Source organism: Ictalurus punctatus, chromosome 12, assembly GCF_001660625.3.
Source record: "Ictalurus punctatus breed USDA103 chromosome 12, Coco_2.0, whole genome shotgun sequence".
Taxonomy (NCBI): domain Eukaryota; kingdom Metazoa; phylum Chordata; class Actinopteri; order Siluriformes; family Ictaluridae; genus Ictalurus; species Ictalurus punctatus.
In genome coordinates, this window is record NC_030427.2 from 3,152,672 (window position 1) to 3,162,424 (window position 9,753).

The following is a 9,753-nucleotide window of genomic DNA, read 5'->3' on the forward strand; positions in this document are numbered from 1 at the left end:
ATCGCAGGGATGAAACCCATCAGCTCTTCTACCCGCTCACACGTCTTAGTCACATGTTCTAATGTTAGTGGTCAAGATGAAAATGAGTGTATTAGTCCAATAGGTCGCCCTGAGCTCAATGGGTGAGCCAGACAATCCTATATATATATAAAATATAAATATATATATATAAAATAAAAATGTAACGCATATATTAACTCTGAGTGCACACATTGACCAGAGATATAAAGCTTTCACATTTTACAGGACCAGGAGACGGGATCTGAAGCTGATCCGGATACCTTCATCGTAATGTCACAGGAGAAGGTGCGCTTTTTAAAATTTATTTTAATTGAGTTATTTCAGTAAATATAAATTAATTATTTGGTATTAACATCTGTCTCGAGTGATCCAATCACAAGTGGACAGCCAAAACACATTGGTGTTTATACCTGGCATTTTGAACATGTCTCCAGCAGGCACATGAGATCAGATTTCATGCGTCATTTTGGCTAGAGGAAGGGTGTCGTGCACGTTTATTCACCGGCCTTCCATTTAAAACGTTTCGATCGCGTGGTTTCTTAACAAAACTTGTAAATAAATGGGAGATGAGATCGCAAAGAGAAGTGGCTGCTTTCAGCTCTTCTGTTACTGCGTCACCGTTCTCCATTATCCCAGAGGAGGAGAACTCACAATCACAATGATCACGTATTTATTTTCCAGCGATGGTAATGAAGCAGTCGATTAGGCGGTCATTCGTTACTCTCCAAGACACATTCAGATGCTTTTTTGAGCCCACTCTACGAATGTTATGCGGCCGTATGCGTCGCAGATCATGGTGTGAGACACGTCGGACACCTCGTTCGCCCCTGTACGTCACGCTGACCACTTGCGGATCACCCAGAACACACGTTAATCCCAGGTGTAATTTGATGTTTTGTAGGCTCTGGATGTGGACCTTGTTGCTGATCCTGATTTCCCTGCTGTGATTGGTATGCTATCTTGCTTTGCAAAAAACATGCTCGCACACGGCAAAATAGTACCTTTTTATCAGGGATGTGTTTCTTTTTTTTTTTTTTTTTTAGAAATCTAACATTCGCTGATCTGGCTCTTCGTTTTTACAGATAACGTTATTGACTTTGTGAGTGAGACCGAACAGGCCTCGGATATCACATCAGACATGGTGATGATCGTTTACTCCCACTAGTGTTGATGCACTTAAACTTTATTTTTTATTTCTTTTTATTTGCATGCTGTGTGTTTGTGTTGAATTAAAATTTTAGATTCAAGTCAGTATGGCGGAGACTGAACATCTTACTGCTGACACGGCCTCTTCTGGTGAGCTCTTACATTTGATTATGAACCACGGATCCATCAGCAGGTGTATATACGCTTTGATGTGGCTTTTTAATACAGATGACGGTCATGTGCTCTGCAGACTTGCAGAAACCAGCTGATGAAGAGGAGTTAAAAGCTTAAATGGTCACGCATCTGTCCCTTAAAATCGAGGACACGTCTGAAGACGACATCATCTTCTTGACGGAGTGGCAGGTTTCCCCGGCCGAGGTGAGCGAGCCCGGTAGTAAAGAGTAGCTGCGGCTAGACTACTTCATCAGTCGGTGCTCTTTTTTTAAATTTATTTTATTTAGACATATTCAGAACAGTTTGTTCAGAAGCGACGGTAAAGAAAATTCATTACAGCTTCGTTTTGGTTTAATAAAAGGTTGAGTTTAAAAGTGCATGTGTTACGTGTTGTGATGAGGAAAACTATCGAAACATCATTTTGTTTAGTAGTGTCTCGTACTTTTCCTTCATTTTATATAGCACAAAATAGTGGACCCGGTTCTTGTTCTTTACAGGTCCACATCAGAATTTCAGTAAAAAATAAACAAGGTGCAAGTTTCACTGGTGCTTTTGAGATTAAACAATGCACACACAAAACATGTTTCATTCCCTTTTTTTATTGCCATTTATAAATCATATGTAAAACGGATATAAATTACACAATAATTATTACAGTCAGGCTTTTCATGTGCCAGTGTTTTATCTTCCTATAGTTCATTTGCATCTCAGGATTGTTTTTTATTCCCATACAAGACAAGTGACAAAACACTTCAAATGGAAATACATGGATTAATTTATAAATTGTTTCAAATATAAAATGACATCGTAAAATATTTCATTCTGATTGTGGGCATTTTGTAGTGTAAAGGCTTTATAGAAAGCACTTTTCTTATGTACAATACCTCAAAATGCAGTGCAATAAAGTAGTAAAATTAAATGATAAACAACGTAATAGAATGCACAGGACAAATGAAAAGTTTGTGTGAGTTTGTGCCCAGGAGAAGAACCTGACGTGGTCTGCTGCTGTTGTAGCTCATCCACCTCAAGGTCTGGTGTTTTGTGCATGCGGAGATGCTTTTCAGCTCACCACAGTGTTTTGTTTTTTGTTTACATATTTGGACAAGCAAATATTTGCTCATCTTTGAAACAGTGCCTATTAATAAAGTTGATACACTATCAAATGACACATAAAATTGGCATTTTGTAATAATATTTGCAATTTAAATTAACATTAAAAAAAAACTAAAATCAGTCACATGTAAAAAGTTAGTTCACACCTTTAAATCCGTAAAGTGTCAGGTGTTCAGGATTGGGTGCCAGTAATTAGAACCTGCTTATTTAAACCCCTCTCATATCTAGTATCTGGTGTTCCCTGTTATTGAGCTGTGTGGTGTCATCATGCCAAGATGTAAAGTGTTCTGTAAGGCCTTCAGTAAAAAAAAAAAAAGAAAGAAAAGGTTGTGTATGTCTACGAGTCTGGCAAAGGATTTTAAAAAATTTCCATGTCCAGGACTGACCGTCCCAGCAAATTCAGCCCAAGATCAGACAGTCTGATGCAAAAAGAACTCTCCAAGAACCCTAAAATTTCATCTGAGGATCTGCTAGTGAGTCTCACAGCTGTTGGTGTGAAAGTGCATGCTTCTACAATCAGAAAGAGATTGCACCGTTTTGACCTGCATGGGAGGTGTGGCCAGAAAAAGCCTTTGCAAGACTACAGTTTGTCAGTGAGCATATAGACAAAGACCAGACCTTTTGGAATAGTGTGCGCTGAACAGACTAATCAAAGATAGAGGTGTTTGGTCACAGTAACAGCAGACATGTCTGGCACAGACCAAAGACAGCTTTTCAGGAGAAGCACCTCATACCAACTGTGAAGCACGGTGGTGGAAATGTTATGCTTTGGGGTTGCTTCACTGCCTCAGGGACCGGACAGCTTGCATTCATTGATTCAACTATGAATTCTGCATCATATCAAAGAGTGCATGAAGATACTGTGAGGTCATCTGTCCGAAAGTTGAACTGAAAGTTGAACTTTTCAACAGGACAATGATTCTAAGCACACGAGCAAATCCGCCAAGGAACGGCTCAAGAAGAATAAATGAAGGATTATGGAATGGCCGAGTCAAAGCCTGGATTTAAATCCCATTGAGATGCTGTATAGGGATTTGAAACGGGCAGTACATGCAAGAAAACCCTCAAACATCTTACAACTGAAAGAATATTGCATGGAAAAGTGGTCAAGAATTCCAGCAAGCCTGGTGGACAATTACGCAAAACATCTACAAGAAGTTATTTCTGCTAAAGGGGGCTGTTACGGCCATTTTGCCATTTTTATTATGGAATTGGAATTTGGGGTTGAATGGTGTAGCAAGGAACTAGCGTGATCTGTTATTTGGGATTGTGTTACGTTTTGTGAGGTTTGGTGATGTGTTTGCTCCTGGGTCGTGGGTCATGTGTGATGCAGGAGGTACATGACGTAGGTTAACCTTCTGACAGGGCGAACGGATATGGAGAGCTGGGAAGCACACCTTTTTTGACCACGCCAATTCATAACAAGTAATTTTACGTTAAGTTTAATAGGAAGGTTTCATTTCAACTAGTTTCATTCATCATTTTGTTTCTGTCAAGAAAATAAAGGACTTTTTATCAACGGTATGCGAGGAGAGTGCGTTAATCCAACCTGGTTCCCATGTTTTACATTTTCAGCCACTTCTTTTAAAAAAATAAAAAAAGGTATTGATCTTGACTGAGTAATGAAAACGGTGGCAAGTTCCACAGTTTTGAACAAAGTAGGAACAAAAGGGGGGCCTCTCCGCTGTGCCTCTATTTTACAGAGGGGGTTTTAAGAAGGCTGACATTGGTGGCTCTCGGGTCATGTGCTGAGGTACAGATGGAAAAACATTAAGTGAGGTACACGGGTCCTAAGCCATTTAGAGCTTTAAAACGTCAAAGAATTTTGAAATCTATTCTGGAAGATACTGGAAGCCAGCAGCAGCTCGTGACCATACATTTTAGTGAGGAAGGCTAACGTTAGTCAGGACATAGCCTCAAACAAAATGAAGTCGAGGTAACTCACTGGAAAGACCAGGGGTAGAGTTTGACAAAAACAAAAAAGCCAGTACAGTCTTGGAAGAACACCCTGTGGACAGATGAAAGAATGATGGGAAGAGAAGAGCATGGAGAAGGAAAGGAAGGAAGTGCCCATGGTCTGAAGCATACAACCTCATGTTATAGTGTGGTAGTGACAGTGGAACTTGTTTGCTTGTATTTATTGATGATGCGACCGCTGACGCAAGCGGCGGGAATAATTCTGACGTGTACCAGGGCCACACTACCTGCTCACGTTCAGGCAAATGCTTCAGGATTCATCAGACGGTGCTTCAGAGTGCAGATGAATGACCTGAAGCTTACTCGGAAAGCAACCCAAGACTTCTTTAGGGCAAAGAAGTGCAATGTTTTGCAGAGGCCATGTCAGTCACTTGCCCTGAATCTAGATCAGTTCACTCACTGAAGACAAAATGCCCCAAGAACAAGAAAGAAGTGAAGACAGCTTCAGTAAAGACCTGGCAGAGCATCACCAGGGAATAAACCCAGCATCTGGTGATGTCTATGGGTGATGGATAGTTTGTCCAATTACTTTTGGACCCTTAAACTTTTTTTTTTAAAGCGTTGCTTTTGAGGCAACCGGGAGTTAAAATGTTTAACTTTATTTGTGATTGAGATGTGTACAAATAAGACACCAGTTACAGTTCAGGAAAACTTGTGGTTTTCAGAACGATATTACATCCGTGTCATCTCGTGTGGTTCGTGTGTTGTTTGATGTAGCACCGTGGTCCCGGAGGAACATCGTTTCATTTCACTGTACCAGCTGTATATGGCTGAAATGACAATAATACCACTTGAACTTGAACTATATAATACATATATATATATAGTAGGAAATTTGACCACGTGAAGGTTTTTCCAGACTACCACACAAAATAACGTTTAACTGATTTAAATGATGCTAAAAGTGACTGATTTATCTGCTGGAAATGTCCTACACTAGAGTGTATGATCTATCTTATGAATTTAATGATGTGTGATGATCCGGTGAACACGCTAAGACCCTCTTAGGTTATGAATACTTACTTAAATTTGACTTCCTTACACAAACACTCAATCACTGTGGCCCCACCAAAGGAATGGCCCATGACTGCTACTCTACACAAGTATATACAGTTCTGTAAAGAAGCATACCAAGCACTGTACTGTAAATACTGTTGGGTTTTTTTTTTCATAATTTATGCTCTAATTACTTAAACATGTCAAAGGACACACTCATGTTTTTGGATAAAGACTATTTTTGTGTAATTTAAAAAAAAAAAAAACTGGTAAACTGGTCAGTTTTGACCAGTCAATTTCAGACAGCAAGACATTTTCCACAGACTTTCCTGAATTGATGTCAATCAGAAGATCCAAAGCTCTGATGCACTCATCTGCCCTTTCTTTCACCTGAAGAAAATTCAATAAAACTAATATATTATAGTATACAGCACCGTCCACTAATATTGGCACCCTTGGTAAATATGAGCTGTAAAAAAGCATCTTTATTGTTTAACCTTTTGATCTTTTGTTTTAAAAAAAAAATCACAAAAATAGTCTGCTCTCATGATATCAAACAATTACAAACACAACACAGGTTTATCAAAAAATATCTTTGGTAATTATAGGTATGCAACAATTATTGGCACCCTTTTATTCAATACTTGGTGCTAGCTCCCTTTGCCAAGATAATAGCTCTGAGTCTTCTCCTACAACATATTTTTTACAGTAAGCATAATATGGGGAGTCTCTCACTTGATTGCTTCATAGAAGGAATTCACTCTCGCCTGTTTTTAGTGGTCTGTAGTACATCCACTCTTCCACCAAATTATTGGACACAGGCCGGAACGTTTCCCGCGACTCATGACTGCTCTGTTTTGTTTCAGACTTTTCTTTGTAGTAGAAGGTTGCCAAAGCTGATTCATATCTGATTTTTGAAAAAAAAAAAAGTAAAAATTTAAAAAAGGGAAATTGAAAAAGGATGAATGTTTGCTTTAATCTGAAATTAATAAATATAATTAATTTATTGATTTAAAATTCAAATTCAATTGGGGAAAAACATCGAATTGACGTTCTAATATTCCTCAGTGAAAGGAGGAGGCAACCTGCTAGCTCAAACGTCATGAGAATCCTATCTGAAAATCACAAGGGACTGCAGACCACAGTTCAGACACTTGTGGACACGTCGACGTTTGTCTCTGTGCGCACCATTTTAAATTTTAACACTAAAGACATTTCAAGACAGGTACATACAGTCCCCCTCTGAACGTATTGGAACGGCAAGGCCAATTCGTTTGTTGACGTTATACACTGGGTTTCAGATCAAAATATGGATACGAGACAATAGCTCAGATTTTGTACTACTAGACATGTTAAACAACCAAAACCGTTTCAGTACATCTAGAGGAGCCTATATATAGCTTCTAGCAAAATATGCTCAGTTTAAAAGAGGCATTCCATGCTGCTGGGATTTTGTAAGACCCTTTTGAAGAAAGAAGAAAGTTGTTCAATCATTTTTAAATATGATATGTTTGATATGTATGATATGTATACAGTGGCATAGCCAGGAATTAATTTCATGTCATCTTAATAACATTGCAATACCTTTAAGACAATGCTTTATGACGGAAATAATAGTTTGTCATAATAAATATCCTAGTAATACAGGGGGAAAAAATGACGATTTATCTTTTATAAACTTTCTTTGTCCTACTTCCTTACCTCATCATTTTATGTTTGAGACAGTAAAATATGGAACTGTAATGTCATGTCACACCCCTCTTCATCTCCCTCCACTGGCTTCCTGTAGCTGCCCGCATCAAGTTCAAGGCCTTGATGCTACAAGACCTTGTCAGGAACAGCACCCTCCTACCTCAACTCTCTCCTGAAGACCTACGTTCCCTCTCGCAATCTGTAATCAATTAGCGACCGACATTTAGCAGTTCCAACTCAGTGTGGCGCAAGGTCCCTTTCCAGAACCTTCACACTAACTATTCCTCAGTGGTGGAATGAACTTCCAACCTCAATCCGGACCGTAGAATCTCTCACCATCTTCAAAAAACAGCTAAAGACCCGCCTCTTCCATGAACACCTAACCAACTCATAATTTAAAAAATAAATAAATAAATAAATAAATAAATAAATAAATAATTGCACTTACACCTCTACTCTGCACTTTGCTTCTTCTGGAATTCAATTAATGGTTCTTGTATGGTAGCACTTATTGTTCTCTGCTTGATATATCGCTTTGCTTGTATTTTTCTCATTTGTAAGTCGCTTTGGATAAAAGCGTCTGCTAAGTGAATAAATGTAAATGTAATGACGACGGTCTTTTATGAGCAACGGTAAGCACAAAATAAAAAGTTATAACACATTACACATAATTGGTTGATTAGATAACTGCACCAAATACACAGGGGTGCCAGTGTTCCTATTAAAGTGGTCAGTATATAAGAATTCATGAAAGAACTGCAGTGCATTAAGAATAATCTTTTTTAAAATGAAAAAACCCCTTTTATATGCAGTTTGTGTCCAAACCTTTGGCCGGCAGTGTCAAAGTCTCTCTCATAATCTAGGTATATCAGCAGACTAGATAAAGAGTGTATGTGTAAGCTTATATACAAACACTATGATCTATACCAGGGGTGGGTAAACCTTTTGACTTGCAGGCCACAATGGGTTCTAAAATTTGACAGAGGGGCCGGGCCAGGAACAGATGGATGGAGTGTTTGTGTGAACTAATATAAATGACATGTAAAAGCCATTACATGAAAGGATTTAGCCTTTAACAGGTAGCAAAGCATGAATATGCAAGGGTCGTTGTACCAATTGTTTTCCAAATGCATTAATTTGATAACACAGTAGAGAAACTCGCATCCAGTTTCAGTGGGAACAGTGTTGTTGATCTCCCTTTTTTGGCAACAACTTACACAAGATGTGAACGCGACACATCTAATCTAACGTAGAAATGGAAGGAGTCTCTAGTGTTAACGAGTGGGTTTTCCACCATGGAAAAGGACTTTTTATCCATTTGCCTTATGAACTTCTATAAAGACGGGAAGGGAAAAAAAAAAGAAAGGCTGATGGAGGAAAATTAAAGTTTGCTAGCACTGCTGTGGTATAAGAGGGAATACAACACTTCACGACATGCAGTTATTGGAAAAGAATCAACTTTGTGGTTTCAGCAGTAACTCTGCTTCATCGCACAAGCCTGGCCTGCTGTTTGTTATTTTAGTAAAACAGCAATCCCCACCCCACACCCCCATGAAATAATCCTTATTTATTATATAACTAGGAAGAATCCCGAATAATGCCACACTGAATAACATCATGGAAATTCTTGTAGTCCTTGTTTTTCTCGAGACCTCATCCTGAATACAGCATTTATTAGGAAATAATTAATTCATCCAGGATATTTATTATCCCCTACTAATCCTCTGGACTACATCCGGACTTTTTACAAGAGTTCCCAATATGCCTCTCAGTCCACTTCAAATTGACCGTCCCAGGGCATGCGGACACGGACAGAGAGCACTATTCCAAGTGGACAACAGGAAGCACACTATTTTCCAATTTAACTGCCATTAAACAAAGCTGATCTTATTAAATCTGTGTGTGTGTGTGGTTGTGTGTGTGTGTATGTGTGTGTGTGTGTGTGTGTGTGTGCGTTATGTGCTTCAGTTTTAATTGGACTCAGCAAAGGTGACTATGATAATTGACTTATAATTTAAATCAAAAACACATGGTTTTTTTCCCCTAGGATAGTGCAAATGTGTCACTAAAAGTCGATTGTGATCAGACTCCTGAGATTCTCCAAAAGATTCATCGGGAACATCTGGTACTACGAGTAATACGCTCAAGCAGAACCAAATCCATGGATTAGTGCTTAGCTTTGTAGTAAGTGACTGAAGTAAACGGAGTATGTGTTTGATGTGTGAGTCGACATATTTCATATTTACTTGTATTACTTCATACATCGACTCCCTCCAACTCTAACAGGAACAATTTTTTTTTTCTTTACCATAAACAATGATGGAGATTTGCTTTCTAGTTAAATAATCGTTAAGTATTTTAAGACACACTGCTCAGAACACTAAACTGAATACAGGTGTTATACAATCCACTGCAGACATTTTGAGCAACACTAATGAACCGGGATCAGTGGCCTATAAGGAACACTCGCAACACGCTCCAGTGAAACTTATTATCATTGTCAAAACTTGTGATTTGTCTGCAGGTTAAGACACAGAAAGAAACACTTGTGAGCGATATTATTTTCCCTTATGGTAACATTAGAACACGGGAGCCATTAGTCCTATAGCCAGCTAAATCAGCTACCATAAGCAG

At 38.7% G+C, this 9,753-nt stretch overlaps 1 long non-coding RNA gene across 1 annotated transcript; it reads left to right on the forward strand.

Annotated features, from left to right (window-relative positions):
• The first annotated feature begins 896 nt into the window (after positions 1–896).
• Positions 897–2,339, forward strand: LOC128634253 (uncharacterized). The gene is made up of 4 exons (XR_008397585.1): positions 897–971; positions 1,104–1,162; positions 1,263–1,317; positions 1,418–2,339. It is a non-coding gene; the product is annotated as an uncharacterized LOC128634253 (long non-coding RNA).
• The last annotated feature ends 7,414 nt before the right edge of the window (positions 2,340–9,753 follow it).